This window comes from Natrix helvetica (assembly GCF_964273705.1).
Source record: "Natrix helvetica genome assembly, chromosome: 3".
Lineage (NCBI taxonomy): Eukaryota > Metazoa > Chordata > Lepidosauria > Squamata > Natricidae > Natrix > Natrix helvetica.
In genome coordinates this window covers 88,655,226-88,672,145 of record NC_138549.1, presented here as the reverse complement: position 1 = coordinate 88,672,145, position 16,920 = coordinate 88,655,226, and the positions used below count along the sequence as shown (strand labels likewise).

The 16,920-nt window shown below is 39.7% G+C and overlaps 1 long non-coding RNA gene across 1 annotated transcript; it reads left to right on the top strand.

The window, feature by feature from the left end:
* The first annotated feature begins 1,528 nt into the window (after window positions 1-1,528).
* On the top strand, window positions 1,529-11,330 carry LOC309388866. Its single transcript, XR_014174857.1, has 3 exons — window positions 1,529-1,662; window positions 2,353-2,434; window positions 11,212-11,330. It is a non-coding gene; the product is annotated as an uncharacterized lncRNA (long non-coding RNA).
* Window positions 11,331-16,920: the final 5,590 nt, after the last annotated feature.

Below are 16,920 nucleotides of genomic sequence, written 5' to 3'. Positions count from 1 at the left end.
GTACTGCATTAGAAGCATTCTATATTCAAGTAACCATGGCAAAACTAGAGTCAAATCTTACTGCAATGTGAAATGAAGAGGCTTGCATATGCTTATCTTTTTTTTTAAGGACTTCTTTTCCAAGATCTCTTCAAATAAAGCTAGAAGGTTAGTTTTCTTAGATTTGTATTGACTTTTTTTGGTATAGAATGAAAAAAAATGTGCCCTAAATTAAAAAATAAAAAGATTAATAACAGTTAATTTAGAGTAATTCCCAAAAGATATGAGTTTAAGATAAGGTTCAATTCCAGAGTCGAGGGTGAAAGCTTATGGTCTTAACTCAAAACTTATCCAATATGTCTCAAAATTTAACTTACTTTATAGGATTGCTGAGAGTGATACAATTAGAAAAGGCAAAACTATATGTGCAATCTCAGTGAACACATACAAGGTGGGATGTAAATCTAATAATTATGGGGAATTATTCATTCATTCATTTTCTATAGCTGCCCATCTCAGTCAATGACTGGGCGGCTTACAATTCAGAAAATATACTGCAATCAAAATACCAAAACAATACAAATAATAGCAACTTCCAAAATTAATATACATAGCAGCCAAGATACTTGGCCAGGAAGTGATGCAGCCAGGAAGAGGGGTCTTTAACACATGCAGCACCCCAAGCTCAGAACCATCCAGGTTTTTCGCGCCTTACAAAAGCCGAGGAAGGTTGAATCTCTGAAGGGAGAATGCTTCATAGAGTAGGGGCCACTGCGGGACACACACACATATCTTCTAGTCCCAACCAGCCAACACTGGCTGATGGGATCTACAGCATGCTCATTCTGCTAGATCTGGTTGGGAAAAGGCAATCTCAGGTGTGTCTATCCCAAGCCATATAGGGCTTTAAAGGTTACCACCAGCATCTTGAATTATACCTGGAAACACCAGTAACCAATGCAGCTCACACAGAAGTGGCATTACATGTGCCATGTGTCTGGCACCATTTACTAACCACCCAGCTACGTTCTGCACCAGTTGAAGTTTCCAAATGATCCTCAGGGGCAGCCCCATGTAGAATGTGTTACAGTGTTACAGTAAATGAGATGTTACAAGGGCATAAGTTAGTGTGAGCAGGGCTTCCCGGTCCAGGTAAGGGCACAGCCAGTGCAGCATCTGAAGGTGTGCAAAAGCCCTTCTAGCCACAGTTGCCACCCACTACTCAAGCAGGAGCTGCAAATCCAGGAGGATGATCAGATTGCACACAGACAGAAGCGTCTGTCTAGGGTAGTGCAACTCCATCCAGAACCAAAGATGGAAGAACCTTGTATGTCTCTGGAGGATCTAAATAACCATAGCCTGATCTTATTTGGGTTGAGTCACAGCCCATTTGTCCCATTCAACCCCAACATCTCCCAGATACTGGGATATGACATCCACAGCATCATTCAAAGGGCTTGGGATAGAGATATCTCGCCCAACAACTTCATGTAGATGTTAAATAGGGAGGAAGAACTCTCAGCCATCCCACAATGTAGGGGCGGTGGGCTGAATTTCTCTCCCTCTATCCCTCCAGTCAGTGGACTGGAACCAGCCCTGGAAGAAGGAGGAGAGCCGGAACAATTTCTGAAGCCAGTCCAGAAGGATACGATGATCAACAGTTCCGTTTTCAAGCAATAGTAGGTAAATTAATAATTAAAGTAAAGCTTCCTTCAAGATGAGCTCAGCTCTTCATTATTTTATGGACATACTTATGCCACTTTCTTGGTAGCAATATTCTCCGTTCCATAATTGGGAAGACCAGGTTGCCCTGATAGACTGGTCTCACCAGAAAAACCCTTCACTGTCTGATGCAACAAGGATGGACTAGGGCTAAGGAGACCCAGCTTCATAGTCGTTCTTAGTCACAGAAATTCATTGAGTCACTCAGGGTTGCAATAAAATGAATCCTTTCTATGCAAACTGCCCTGAGTTCTTCAAGGAAAAAGAAGGAAATAATTCTAGCAAATAATTGTATGCCATAGATATTAATAAATTCATAAGCTGGATTGCCAGAGAGCTCTTATATATGTGTTAATACACGCTATCACCTGTAACACTCTTCCTAACACTTCCTGTTAAATTTAGAATCAAGTCTGCCCCATCCTCCTTTCTATATAAATTCAGCTACAGAATAAATAATGGTACATAGCGACAAAATAATCCGTGTATCAAGTGAAGTGATGGCATTTCTTTCATTTCTTGCAGCTTTTTGGCATCAGCTCTTAGGGATAAATGTTTGCAGATGTCAGAATATTGATTGCAGAAAATCTTGAAACCCACAAATCCCTGCGGCCTAGGTCTTAGTAATTTCTGCTGTTTATGTAATTTCAGCACAGCACGTCACCGAGAAGTTATTTATCTAGAAGAACCGTGGCCAAATTTGGCAGGCATAGCTGCTGCAATGCTTATGAAGGTACGGCTTCCTTCGTTCTTTTGTGCTATGGTAATCATAAAATGTCAGTTAATATCCATTTTTCTGTCAGATTTAAGGTCTAGCGCAGGTGATTGGAATGATCTTTTTCTTTTGACAGAAGTGGTTCCAATTCAGTTGATCAAATGTTTAGCAACACCCTCTTTAATTTAATTTTAGCTATCAATGGAAGAGAATATTTGTATCTTAGGGTTGAACTGTGGGGCCCTTGAGGCTCTCTCAGCTTGGTGGTTTTCTTGCAGATGTTTTGTTACCAAACTAGATAACAACATCAGTGCTAGAAGGGAATGGGGTTTGCTCTCTTTATATGCAATTGGCTTGCCCCGTCAAGAGTTGGTGGGAGACGGGGAGTGTTCTTGGTGGTTCCTTGAATAGGTTGTTGCTTACTGTTGGCTTGTTTGTCTGAGTTAGTAGTTCCTTGATTGAGCAGAGATTAACACCAAGATTAACATTAGACTGACAATCAAGAAGTAAATAATACCGGAGAAGACACAAAGTTCTCCAGCTGAACAGACGTGGGGTGTGTGAGCTCTGAAGAGCCTCACATGAACCTTGTCTGACAAACCAATTCCAAGATCCTTTTTGGATCAGAACCCCCCTGGAGGGGGGGGCGAAGAAGGGTCAGCATCTCATCAGACCCAGAAGGAGGCAACAGGTCCCTCACAGGTCTGAGATTTGCTCTCTGAATCGGAGTAGGGGGGGATGGCAACATTGCTGCACAAGAAGCTGACTTCCAGCCAAAGCAACTGAGCAGGAGTGTACAGGACAAGATGAAAGACTGGTAAGAAGATCTACCATATTTTTCAGAGTATAAGGAGCACCTTTTTTCCTCAAAAAAGAGTCTGAAAATCTGGGCGCGTCTTATACATCGAATACAACATTTTTTCCTCCCGAAGCCCCACCCCTTCACCAAAATGGCTGTGCATAACCTTATGGAGGCTTTCAGAGAGCCCCTGGGGGCTGGGGAGGGCAGAAATGAGCAATAAACTGGGCATTTTTTGCTCAATTCCCCCCCCCCAATCCCGAGGAGCACTCTATAAGCCTCCATAAAGCTATGCATGCATTTTTTTGATGAAAAACAGGCTGTTTTTTGCTCGTTTTTGGCCCACCCCCACTCCCCAGGAGCACTCTGCAAACACCCCCAAGGCTATTCATGCCTTTTTTTAAAAAACAGGCCCGTTTTCACGAAAAACGAACCGTTTTTGGGAGGTTTGCAGAGTACAAAAACTTTTTTTCCCTTTTCGGAAAGCTCTTTAACTGATCGATGAGAATTACATTGATCAAGTGCTGTGCCAGCAGAAACAAAGTCTTAGGTGCTGCAGATGGTCAGCGATTTCCTTCTCCAGCACATAGATAAATACACCTGGAAACATCTACCTACCTACCTTCTCTCTCTCTCTCCCTACCTACCGATTGTATTTCTCTCTCTTTCTCTCACTCTCTCTCTCTCTCCCTCCCTCTATCTACCTACCTACCTACCCTCTCTCTCTCTCCCTATCTACTGCATTTCTTTCTCTCTCCCCCTCTATCTACCTACATACCTACCTACCTACTCTCTCTCTCCCTACCTATCTACCGTATTTCTCTCTCTCTCTCTTTCTCTCTCTTTATCCCTCTACCTACCAACCTACCTACCCTCTCTCCCTACCTACCTACTGTATTTCTCTCTCTCTCTCTCTCCCCCTCCCTCCCTTTATCTCCCTTCCTACCTAACTACTCTCTCTCTCCCTACCTAACTACTGTATTTTTCTCTCTCTTCCTCTCTATCTATCTACCTATTTTTTAATTTGCCTCTTCAAAACCTTGATGAGTCTTATACTCCAGTGCGTCTTATACTCTGAAAAATACGGTAATTAACCCACAGTCATAAATCAAAATTTGGAAGGCAAATTTATTCTTGAGAGAATAAATAATATTAATGGACAGATCTGGATTTTGGCAAAAAGAAAGAAAGGGAAAAATGGATGGTTGAATCACTAGCCAAAAGAAGCCATTTGCTTGAAACAATTTGGACAGAAAAGGAGAAATTAGAGAAGTGACAAAACCACTCAAATACAAACTCTAAATTTGGTTTTGGATTTGAAACAGAAACCAAACATACCAAGGATATTTGCTTCGTCCGAATTTCTTCTAACTAATATATCTTAAGCAACTCCAATTAATGAGAGGTGGAATATAACAAGGGGAAAAAAATCAAGAAAAAAGCACTATTTTCTCACTGACAACTGATAAGCTAATCTTGCCTGTGCGGGAAGATTTAATTAACTAACTGCCATAAATCAGAACTTGGAAAAGCAGAAGGTGAAGAGAAACATACCCGAGTTTGGCTGAATGCAAGTTTGTTCCAATTAATATATTTTGAGCAACTATAACCAAAGAGAGGTGGAAGGTAACAAGGGAAAAATAATAATAAAATCAAGAATTAGGAAAATACGAAGTTTTTTTTTCTTTGCAAAAGACCAAGATGGCTCTCGCTTCTGTTCCGCTTCACATTAGCTGAATTAGCTAAATTTAAGGTGGACCAGAACTTTGAAATAAGAACTGTATAAATAAATTCAATTTTGGAACTGGAAATTAAGGAAGAACAAAAGAATAAGATGGCTCCCGCCGCTCTTCTTCTCTACATCAACTGAACTAGCTAAATTTAAGGTGGATCAGAACTCTGAAATAAGAACTGTGTAACTTTGGAACCGGACATTATGGAAAGGTGGCAATTTGAAAAATTACATGAAATTATAAAAAATATGCATAAATCATTAAACTCAAGTCTAAATGCAATTCTGAACTCAGAGAAGCAGGAACTGAAGGAAGAAGGGAAGGAAGAAGGGGGAGGGCAATGAAGCGGTAGAAACAGTGGGAAATAAAAAGCAGACAAAAAACTTCATTGGGTTCGACAGTGGTATAGGAAAAATTGAAAAGGGGGGATGTGTCCCAACAAAACGAAATAAAAAGCAGGTTGACAATGGCATAGGGAAAACTGAAGAAGGGGGTTACGCCCCAACAAAGGAAAATATAAAAGATTTCTTTGGGTTTGACAGTGGCTTGGGGAAAATTGAAGAGAGTGGATGTGTCAAAACAAAGAAAAGGGAGCAGACAGGAATAGAGAAGTGGGACAAAAGACTTGCTAGGAAAAAAATCAGACAATTAGAAATTGTTAGATGGGGAAATATAAAACTGAGATATGTGGTTTACTCCTAAACATGACAATAAAATTGAGTTGCTAACTGTTTGAATATGATAATGGAAAGATAATTAAATAAAGGTTAAAATATATGGAACATGGACAAATATGAAACTGTTATGGGGAGATTGTAAAGCAGAGGTTTGTGATGCACTTTTCTATAAGATAATTAAACTGAGTTGCTAATTGATTGAATATGACAATGAAAGGACAATTAAGCATGGGTTAAAATATACAAAACATGGACATATATAGAACAAAGTGAGGTGTGTATTCTATATAGTAGATTAAGGGGATTGTAATGAACATTGAACAGTAAGGATTGTTATTTAAAGACAATTAAGGGTAATCTAAGCCAAGATATGGAAAAATGGCGAGGGAACATGAAATATACTCACAATGGAAAATTATTGAGACAGAATCACAAATTTGGGGCGTGTAAGGATGCATAATTATATAAAAATAATGATGAGAATAGCTGGGAATTGTAACCAGGTCTACATCTTGGGCAAAAATAGGCTGGGGTATGTGTGTGTGTTAAAAACACAATTACTATATATGTATACTTTCCCCCCTCTCTCTTAAAAAAAGGAGGAAGATATATGTTAAAATTAAATATGTATATTGAAAAGGAATTATAAATACCATCAACATAAAATGGAGCTCGCTCAGAAGCTGAAATACACCAAGTAAATGAGATGAAGAGTGTGAAGTAGAGGAGAGAGGTAAGGTAAAAAGACAGGGATAGGAAAGAGGGCAGGGGGGAAGAGGAGGAGAGAAAGAAGGAGTGGAAATGGAAGAGAGGAGAAGGAGAGAGGAAGGGGAAGTAGAGAAGAGAAGGACAGCAGAGGGAAGAAAGGTGATAGGGAGGAGGAGGAGGAGAGAGGGAGAAGAAAGTGATGGATAAGGCACAAATATGCTGTAGGGAGAGCAGAAGAGCCAATAATTGTTTAATTGTTTTTGGGAGTTGATGATAAGACGAATTGATGTAAACATTTAATACTATACTATAATATTTAATACTATAATAATATTTAATACTATAATACAATGTTGGCTATGTAATAGTATACATGTGGTTATATGTTATGAAAATGAAAAAATAAAAAACTTATATATCCCTCTTCACCCAAGTGCCTATAAAAGAAGACTTGACAGCTATCCAGAACAAACACAACCCCCCTAAACACATCTTGGACCTGACCAACCACTGCCTAACCAACACATACTTCATCCATAATGGACAAAGATATAAACAGATAGAAGGAGCACCCATGGGATCATCACTCTCACCCGTCATTGCAAACTTATATGAAGCGGAGTGAGTTTTGTACGTGTGAGGTGATGGACTCTGCGTAGGGTTGGAATTGTTTGGCGAGGAATTTGGCAAGATTTTGTAGAGGTGAGCCTATGCAGCTGACTATACCTCCTGCCTACCAGACATCTGGAAACCAGCCCTAGTCAACAAACGAGCCCCACCCACCACCCAGGCCGTTACAACACGAAACAACAATAGACACACAGCCAGCACCAATCAGCACCAATCTACCAATCATGATACAACCACACAACCAATCATTCCACTTACTGAAACAAAGCCAGCACTCCACACATTCCCACCAAGGTTTATAGAAAGACGGCAGTTCCGATCACACTTTAAGCCCAAAACCCAGCCTGAAGATGGCGAGTGAGACTTCGCTGAAACTTTGCCAAGACAATCTCAATCTTACACAGGAAAAGACCCGAATACAACAAGACAGCATACCTACACCTGTGAAAATCTACGAAAACAAATATCTTACCTCTATGGGAGGAAACCTTCCCGCTCACCAGATCCTATGAGAAACTTGAAGTCCGAAGAGCGACCATCTTATGTGACCTCACATTCCTATGCAACTGCCGAGACAAAAGCCTGATTCCCACATGCTTCCAACTAAAATTCCATTCAAAAACCTCAGCCACTGAAAGGATCCTGAAAAGAACTGAATTAGCCCAAATCAGAAACGAACTCCACAGGAAAAGATTCCTACTAGTCCAAACCAACCAAGATCTACTCCCTCTTCACCTCAAACTCAGCAACAAAATCCACCCAGCACTCTGGGACAAATCCAAACAACTAGCCCTCTGGAGAGCCGAAACAGAAACCTCCTACAAGACAGACAAACACACCAACAAACTCCACAGACTAGAAAAACAACAAAAGCCAAACCCCCCTCCATAGCAACTCATGAAATAAACAGTACACAACATATCAGACAGAACCCTCACCACAGCTGAAACCAATGTCCTTTCCAGAGGATTCAACTTTGCAGTCGCTCCTAAATGCATCCCCACTGAAGACAACATATGTGGAGTTGAAGCTACACTCACCAAAATCAACCCAGATGAAGCCAATAAAATCAGACTTGCAGTCAGCAACACCCTTTGCTCCAGGAATCCACCCAGCAGGCAGAACAAAAAGCACTCACCAACCTGAGGAAAGACGACAACATAATCATTCTCCCAGCAAACAAAGGTAACGCCACAGTGGTGATGAACACGTCTGACTACCAAGCCAAACTATCCAACCTACTCCAAGACCCCACTTACAAACCTCTAAATACAGACCCCTCCACCTACCTGGAAAAAACCACCAAATCCAAAATAAAAGCCTCCCCCGTCAGTGAAGAGATCCAGCAAAGAACCATCCCCAGAGAGAAATCTTCCAGATGACCCAAACCCTTTGGCCTCCCCAAGATACACAAAGAAGAAACACCACTCAGACCCATAGTCAGCTCCACAGGCTCACCTCTACAGAATCTTGCCAAATTCCTCGCCAAACAATTCCAACCCTATGCAGAATCCATCACCTCACACGTACAAAACTCACTCCACTTCATAGAAACAATAAAGAAACAAAACCTACAAACCAGCGACCTACTTGTGAGTTTCGATGTCATATCCCTCTTCACCCAAGTGCCTATAAAAGAAGTCATGACAGCTATCCAGAACAAACACAACCCCCCTAAACACAACCTGGACCTGACCAACCACTGCCTAACCAACACATTCTTCATCCATAATGCACAAAGATACAAACAGATAGAAGGAGCACCCATGGGATCACCCCTCTCACCCGTCATCGCAAGCTTATACATGGAACATTTTGAAACTAATGCCTTAGATAAATCTGAACACAAACCCAAACTCTGGCTTAGATATGTTGATGACACTTTCGTGATTTGGCCACATGGGAAAGAAAAGCTGGACACCTTCCTCAAACATCTCAATAGCCTACTCCCCAAAATACAGTTCACCATGGAAATAGAAGCAAACAACCAACTTCCCTTTCTGGATGTCCTAATCTACACAAAAACCAATGGCTCCCTAGGACACACCATCTACCTGAAAAAAAAACACACACCAACCGCTACTTAAATGCACAATCCCATCACCACCCTGCACAGATCAACTCTGTAGCCAAGACCCTCATCTCCAGAACCAAACGCCTAGCCGACAAAGACCACCTGAAAACTGAGTTACACACTCTCACAAACGTATTAATCTCCAACAGATTCCAAAGAAAAACAATTACCAACCTAATCCAAAGGGAGACTCCCCGCAAATACCAAGACACAGAACAGGACAACGGCATCACCCTCCTCCCTTACATCAAAGGCACCACAGATAAAATCAGCAAAATTCTCCACAAACACAATATCAAGACAGCCTTCAACACTGACCAAAAAATAGCCAACATCTTAAGAAACCCCAAAGACAAAATCCAGCTAGAAAACCAAGGAGTCTACAAAATATCATGCAAAATCTGCCCTGCAACTTACATAGGACAAACGAACAGGAGAATAAATGCACGCATTGCATTGTTTTTTCAGTAAGAAAAAACAAAAAAAAACCTTCCTCCCTTTCCACCTTAAAGCTACAGGACATGAAATTAATTTTGAAGGAACCAGGTTATTTTCCAAAGCTGAACACTTTAACATGAGAATAATTATGGAAGCTATCAAAATAGAGAAACACCCCCACAACATGAATAAACATTACAATACCTCCCGCCTACCAGACATCTGGAAACCAGCCCTAGTCAACAAACGAGCCCCACCCACCACCCAGGCCGTTACAACACAAAACAATAACGGACACACAGCCAGCACCAATCAGCACCAATCTACCAATCATGATACAACCACAGAACCAATCATTCCACTTACTGAAACAAAGCCAGCACTCCACACACACACACACCAAGATTTATAGAAAGACAGCAGCTCCGACCACGCTTTAAGCCCAAAACCCAGCCTGAAGATGGCAAGTGGGACCTCGCCAAAACATTGCCAAGACAATCTCAATCTTATATGGGAAAAGACCTGAATAATATATATATTATATATATACACATACACACACACACACATGTTGCTTTTGTGCTGATAAATAAATAAAGGGAGACTAGTATAGATCTATTTCAAGCTATTTAGCTCTCATCAGCTAGCCATACTCTTAATGGGAGTTGAACCTGGGCGGTATTACATATCAGGCAGTTGTATTAGCCACTAAGCCACAGGCTCTCCTCCTTTTTCAGCTCCTTTACATATATATATGTAAAGTAAATAATACCACACTCAAGGAACTACCAGCTCAGACAAACAAAATTTCAGTAAATAAATGCCTAATCATAAGAACATTCCCATCAACGCTGATAGAGAAAGCACTAATAGTTTTAGTTATTTCAAACATCAGTATCCCTAATTTAAAAAATTAAGTCCTTCTTGATATGTTCTAAACAAAACATAGAATTCTTCATAAAAACAGTAAAAACATGAACTGGTTTAACTTTTCCTTGCTCTTCCTAGAGCACCAGCCAAATCTAGTATCCTTCATGTCTATTTATACCTTCTCCTGAACATACTGTATATTCACATCGCATGCCCTATTTCTCATAGAGATGCAATTTATTTTCGCCACTTCATACTGTGTTGGTTTGCAGCCAGATATTAAAGTCCTTAATTTGGAATGCAAATCAAATTTATAGCTATACTTGGGCCAAGGAACATAAACACAGTTGTGTATTGATGGACATGTGTTTGTCATATGGGACCCTACAAAGTCTGTGTTCCTGTAGGTTGCCCAGGTCACCATATTTTTACCTCTGAGGAGCTGCCGTAAGAATTCTATGGAGCAGTTAAAGAAGAAAATCTAGAACTAAAAAGTGACAGGGGAGTGAATAAAAAAGCAATAGCCACAGAACAACATATAGAAGAGAATTGCATTCAAACACCTTCTCACAGTGCTCCTCCTGCAACAGGTTTGAGGCCAGGATGTGCCTGAATGAAAATAGTTTCTCTCCCAACTGAGGTATATAAGAGCAGAGATGAAATGCTCAACAGTGACTATCTGATTCAGTGACTTCCATCATTTAGGTATTTATATTGTCTTTCAAATTTATTATAAAGCATGCATTATCTGAACTGTTCATATAAAACCTTTCCTTCTTTCCCGCTTTTTATTACCGGTAAATACATTTTGGCTGCATATATTTTGTCTTTCAATATTGTTTTATTTAATTGTCTACATTATATAGGTTTTGCTATCTGAGATTCTGGACTAATTCGATTTTCACAGAGCTTCAGGGTTGCTCTGACTCTCCCAAATGACATTTATTTAGCCGTGGGGAGAAAGCCATTGAACTGGACGTCAGACCACCTCGCCTCTCGGTTTAGTACTGGATTTCATAGTCCCTCCAAAAGCCAATTTGGACTTGAAGCAGTGGACGCTGACCAGATCCTGCCATTTACTGAAGAAGAACTTTCACTCCAGCAACTTACTTAACAAGCGTTTGCAGTGTGTTAAGCTGTAGAGCTTTACAGTTTCTGTTTCGCTGGAAAGTAATTCAGGAATATAAATTTAATAAATAAATAAGTCCAGTAAAAGAGACAAATAGCAGGCCATTATGGAAGTTTTGTAAGACACAACACAGACGTCTGAAATCACTTAAAAGATTTTAGGTTTCAAATGTAGAAGATGCTCCAGAGCATAATGTAACCCAGACTTCCATCTGGAGACTGGGGGATTTTGGTAGTCGGAGATGGAGAGTTTCCTTTCCCTTTGTTCCTTATTAATCTAGAATCCTTTTTTTAAAAAAAATAATTTTTATTAAACAGTTCTTTTTTAAAAAGACTTTTTTTTTTTTGCAATTTCCTTCTGTACAACATTTCCACCTCGGTATATATCCATTGTAAATACACTTCCCCCCCCTTTCTTTTTATCTATAGATACGATACTATTGTATACATTCCTTAATTTACAATCCATTATGTACCGTTTCCCTTTATGCATATTTGTTCATCTCTATCTATACATTGCTAATTTCTAACTCCTGTGTCTTCTTCATTAATCTTTCCTTAAGGTTTACACCTGTCCTCTAGCCATTTGTACCACTCGTTCCATACCATATAATATTCTGCTTCCTCCTTTTCTTTTATTTCTTTTCTTTTTATTCCTCAGGATCTAGAATCCTGAGTTAGCCCACTGTCTGTTTCAAAATTGAACCAGCATAAAAATGGCACTTTTAGGGTGCATCTGAGAAGTTTGATCTTTTACTTTCAAAGCCCTACAATCCTCAGCTACAGCTCCAGAACTAGGTGGATCTGTGCCAGCCCTGGATCTGATGCCGTTTGGCGGTTCTTCCACTCTATACTTCCACCTTAGGCTTTTTTGGATTGTCCTTCCAAATTTGCAAAAATCTTCCATGGTCATTTTTTTTCAAAAGCCTAATTTCCTTTCCAAACACCTGCTAACTATGGGGATCTTGCACTTTTCTTTGAAACACTTTTTTTATGACTATCACTGCTTGAGATTTTGTAATTCTGTCTCCTCTGGGGTGTTTTGTTCGTAAAACTGCTTTGGAATCAAATCTTGGAATGGTTTCAAACCACAGGGTTTAAGAATATCCCTGGCTGTTCTAACTTTTGTAAAATCTGAAATGGCAAGTGCAGTCCTGTGTAATTTGGAGATGAAACATATCATTTTTTTGTACCATAAAAGAGCACAACAAAAGAACTCTGAAATTCCCTAATATTTGGGAACATAGCTTGGCACCTTTTTATTTTTAAAGTCTTTGGCCAATTCTCATTGTAGTTCAATTTGTTTCAATCTTACTAAAATGCAGGAATTTAGAGAACTAACCAAGGAGGTACTTTTTTTTAACATACATATATTCATTTTTTGGAATGTGGCTCACAATTATAATTTTTATGTTGAAATGGAAGTAAAATTACAAAAGAGTTGAGGATGAGGAGCAGTGAATAAGAAGAAAGTGATTTCCTCGAGTAAAAGACTAATAACAATTTGTTTACATTTGTTTTATTACATCCTATTACCGTATATCCCCATTCTATTTTTATCCAGCTTCTGCAAAAGATTAGGCTGAAAGCGAATAACATTCAAAGACCACCCAGTAGATTTCACGGCTTAATGAAGGCAGAAGAGCAACATAAACAATTAAAGCCTGTTGTACAATATGACAATGTATCATTTTATCTATTTTGCTGGGTAGGAAAATTAAGCTATGGAAAAATGGAAACACTCAATAGATCCACTGCTGGCAATTATATTTTTTAAAACAATGGACTGGGTCTTTTATTGAATCCATTTCTTATTTTTCCATTTTCTTTGGTCCTTGCTTCATTCTTTGCATCACAAGTTTCCAACCTCTTTAGCTGCTCCCCTCATATGAAACTTCCTTACTGCTTTTTGTCTGTCCCTTCCAGGCTGATCTCATTGACTCAGGCTTAAGTTCTGAATTCTCAAGTCAGAATATCAGAAGAATGGGGAAAAATAATAATAATTTTAGGACCTTTTTCCAGGAACAAAAGGTAAGCATGTGAGAAATATAGAGAGAAAGAGAAAGGAAGGGAACTGGTTAAGGGCCTTCAGAATACATCTATAGGTGAAACTTGAAAAATTAGAATATTGTGCAAAAGTTCATTTATTTCACTAATGCAACTTAAAAGGTGAAACTAATATATGAGATAGACTCATTACATGCAAAGCAAGATAGTTGAAGCCGTGATTTGTCATAATTGTGATGATTATGGCGTAGAGCTCATGAAAGCCCCAAATCCTTAATCTCAGAAAATTAGAATATTACATGCAATGAATAAAACAAGGATTGTACATAGAACAATATCAGTCCTCTGAAAAGTATAAGAATGCATATGTACTCAGTACTTCATTTGGGCCCCTTTTGCAGCAATAACTGCCTCAATGTGGCGTGGCATGGAAGCTATCAGCCTGTGGCACTGCTGAGGTGTTATGGAAGACCAGGATGCTTCAATAGCTGCCTTCAGCTCTTCTGCATTGTTCGGTCTCATGTCTCTCATCTTTCTCTTGGCAATGCCCCATAGATTCTCAATGGGGTTCAGGTCAAGCAAGTTTGCCAATCAAGCACAGTAATCCCATGGTCATTGAACCAGGTTTTGGTGCTTTTGGCAGTGTGGGCAGCTGGAAAATGAAGTCAGCATCCCCATAAAGCTCGTTTGCGGAAGGAAGCATGAAGTGCTCCAAAATCTCCTGGTAGACAGCTGCGTTGACCCTGGACTTAATGAAGCACAGTGGACCAACACCAGCAGATGTCATGGCTCCCCAAATCAACACAGACTGTGGAAACTTCACACAGACGCTTTTGACGTTGACTTCAAGCATCTTGCAGTGTGTGCCTCTCCATTCTTCCTCCATACTCTGGGTTCTTGGTTTCCAAATGAGATGCAAAAGTTGCTCTCATCAGAAAAGAGGACTTTGGACCACTGAGCAACAGACCAGGTCTGTTTTTCTTTAGCCCAGGTAAGACGCTTTTGACGTTGTTTGTTGTTCAGGAGCGACTTGACAAGAGGAATACGACATCTGAAGCCCATGTCCAGGATCCGTCCGTGTGTGATGGCTCTTGATGCACTGACTCCAGCCTCAGTCCACTCCTTGTCAAAGTCCCCAACACTTTTGAATGGCCTTTTCCTGACAATCCTCTCCAGGCTGTGGTCACCCCTGCTGCTTGTGTAACTTTTTCTTCTACACTTTTCCCTTCCACATAACTTTCTATTAATGTGCCTTGATACAGCACTTTGGGGACATCCAACTTCTTTTGCAATTACCTTTTGAGGCGTTCCCTTCTTATGGAGGGTGTCAATGGTAGTTTTCTGCACAACTGTCAGGTCAGCAGTCTTTCCCATGATTGTGATTCCTACTGAACCAGACTGAGAGACCATTTAAAGGCTCAAGAACCCTTTGTAGGTGTTATGGCTTTATTAGCTGATTAGAGTGGGACACTTTGAGCCTAGAATATTGCACCTTTTCACAATATTCTAATTTTCTGAGATTGTGGATTTGGGGTTTTCATGAGCTGTAACCCATAATCATCACAATTATGACAAATCACAGCTTGAACTATCTTGCTTTGAATGTAATGAGTCTATCTCATATATTAGTCTCACCTTTTAAGTTGCATTACTGAAATAAATGAACTTTTGCACAATATTCTAATTTTTCAAGTTTCACCTGTATTTATTCTGAAGTAAGCTCCAATGAGTTTACTGGGTTTATTTCCCCCTAAATTTGCATCAAATTGTAGCCTCAAAAGACGTGTTTCTTCCTTTTTTCTTCCAACAACCTGCCTGGCTTTAAAGAAGTAATTGCATGCTGGCTTTAAAGAAGTAATTGCATGATACATTTTTTTAAAAATCCCTTTTGGCCTACATCATAAAAACAGTTAAGAAATCCAGGATTCTGATGCTTCTAAAATCCCAGATTCTCAGCTTTCATTAAAGGAAATGAGGTTCTGAGGTAGCCCTCTGTCAAAACAAACCCTGTCATGATTCCTCAGGTTTTGAAAGAGAAGAGTTTTCATTTAAAAGAGAATAAAAATTGACAAACTGAACCGAAGCTCTACCGCTAGCCTGAGAAACAACACTGTATTCTTTCCTCAGCTACATTTTCTTCATTTCCAGAAGAAACAGAGCTGCAGGGACTTCTTTGACCATCAGAAGCAGAAGCTGATCCGTATTGTTGCAGAAATGAGACCAAACCAGCTCTTTGTCGAAGGGAAAGGTTTATTGCTCAAGGTTCAGCAGCGAGCAGAATCTGAACCCCGAAGGGCAGTTGGTTACAGGTTTTTATACTTTATCAGCCAGGATATTGATCATTCTCCTAAGTACACATTCTTCCCGTGTCATGTATGCCTCGTACACATTAACCCCTAGTGACAGGATATCTTGATTGCCTTATAAGGATATAATCTTGCCAATTTCCTGGCTCGACCTAGTCAGGTAGATAAGGTAATCAATCCCCTGTTGCATGGATAAAGCATCGAGGCGTTCTTGCCCGGCTTAACCTTACCTATATGTTAACCTTCTACTTTAGTATAAAGGCCTTTTAAGCAACGACCCCTTTCTTTTTTCATTCCTTTCCCCTACTAGATTTACATGATGAAAACAACCACTCCTTGTCACTTGGCTTTTTAAGAGCTAGCCAAATCAAGAGCTATTTTCAGGTTTTGGTATTTCTTTTGCAAACTATCCAGTAGTTGGGAGGGTGTGGTCTGTAATTTGGGAAGGCAGAAATTTGTTTCTCCAATATTTTGTTCATTAATTCTGGCCAAGGAATCAGCAAGGATTTTTTTCAGGGTAAAACAGAAGCCAAGAAGCCAGGACATCTATTTGTATTGGTGAGGATGTTAAATCTTTTATCTCAAGCACAGTAGTTCCCAAAATCTATGAGCTTAGAATAGAAGCTAATATACAAGGCTACTCTGCTCTCTCTCCATCTGTCCATTCATCCGTATAGTTTTAAGTGGTATTTGAACCTTCGATATGAATTCTGCAAAGGCATCCTAATGAAAACTACAAAGGAACCAAAAGCAAAGTAGTATTTTTTTTTTATTACAAGAGGGTTTGTAGTATTAAGGAAGAAGACGGATTATACAGTTCGAGTTTACAAAAAGGTAGTGGGGGGGAGGGGAGAGAGGCAGAAGAAACTTTCTCTTCTTCTTCTCAGAACAGTTCAGATCTACTTTTTCTCATGTTAAAGTAGGATGGTCATTTTTAGTTACTGAAACTGCTAACTTAGTTTTAAAATTGGTATTTTGGAAAGTGTTCCAATGGAGTTCAATGGAATATATTCCTCTGTAAATATGAGGCAACTTAGAATTCAGTTCTAGGAGCTTCTTCTGAGTAAATGAGTCAAATATGTTAGTAGAATAATCTTTAACTTTAACTTTAACTTTTATTTGATTTCTAGACCG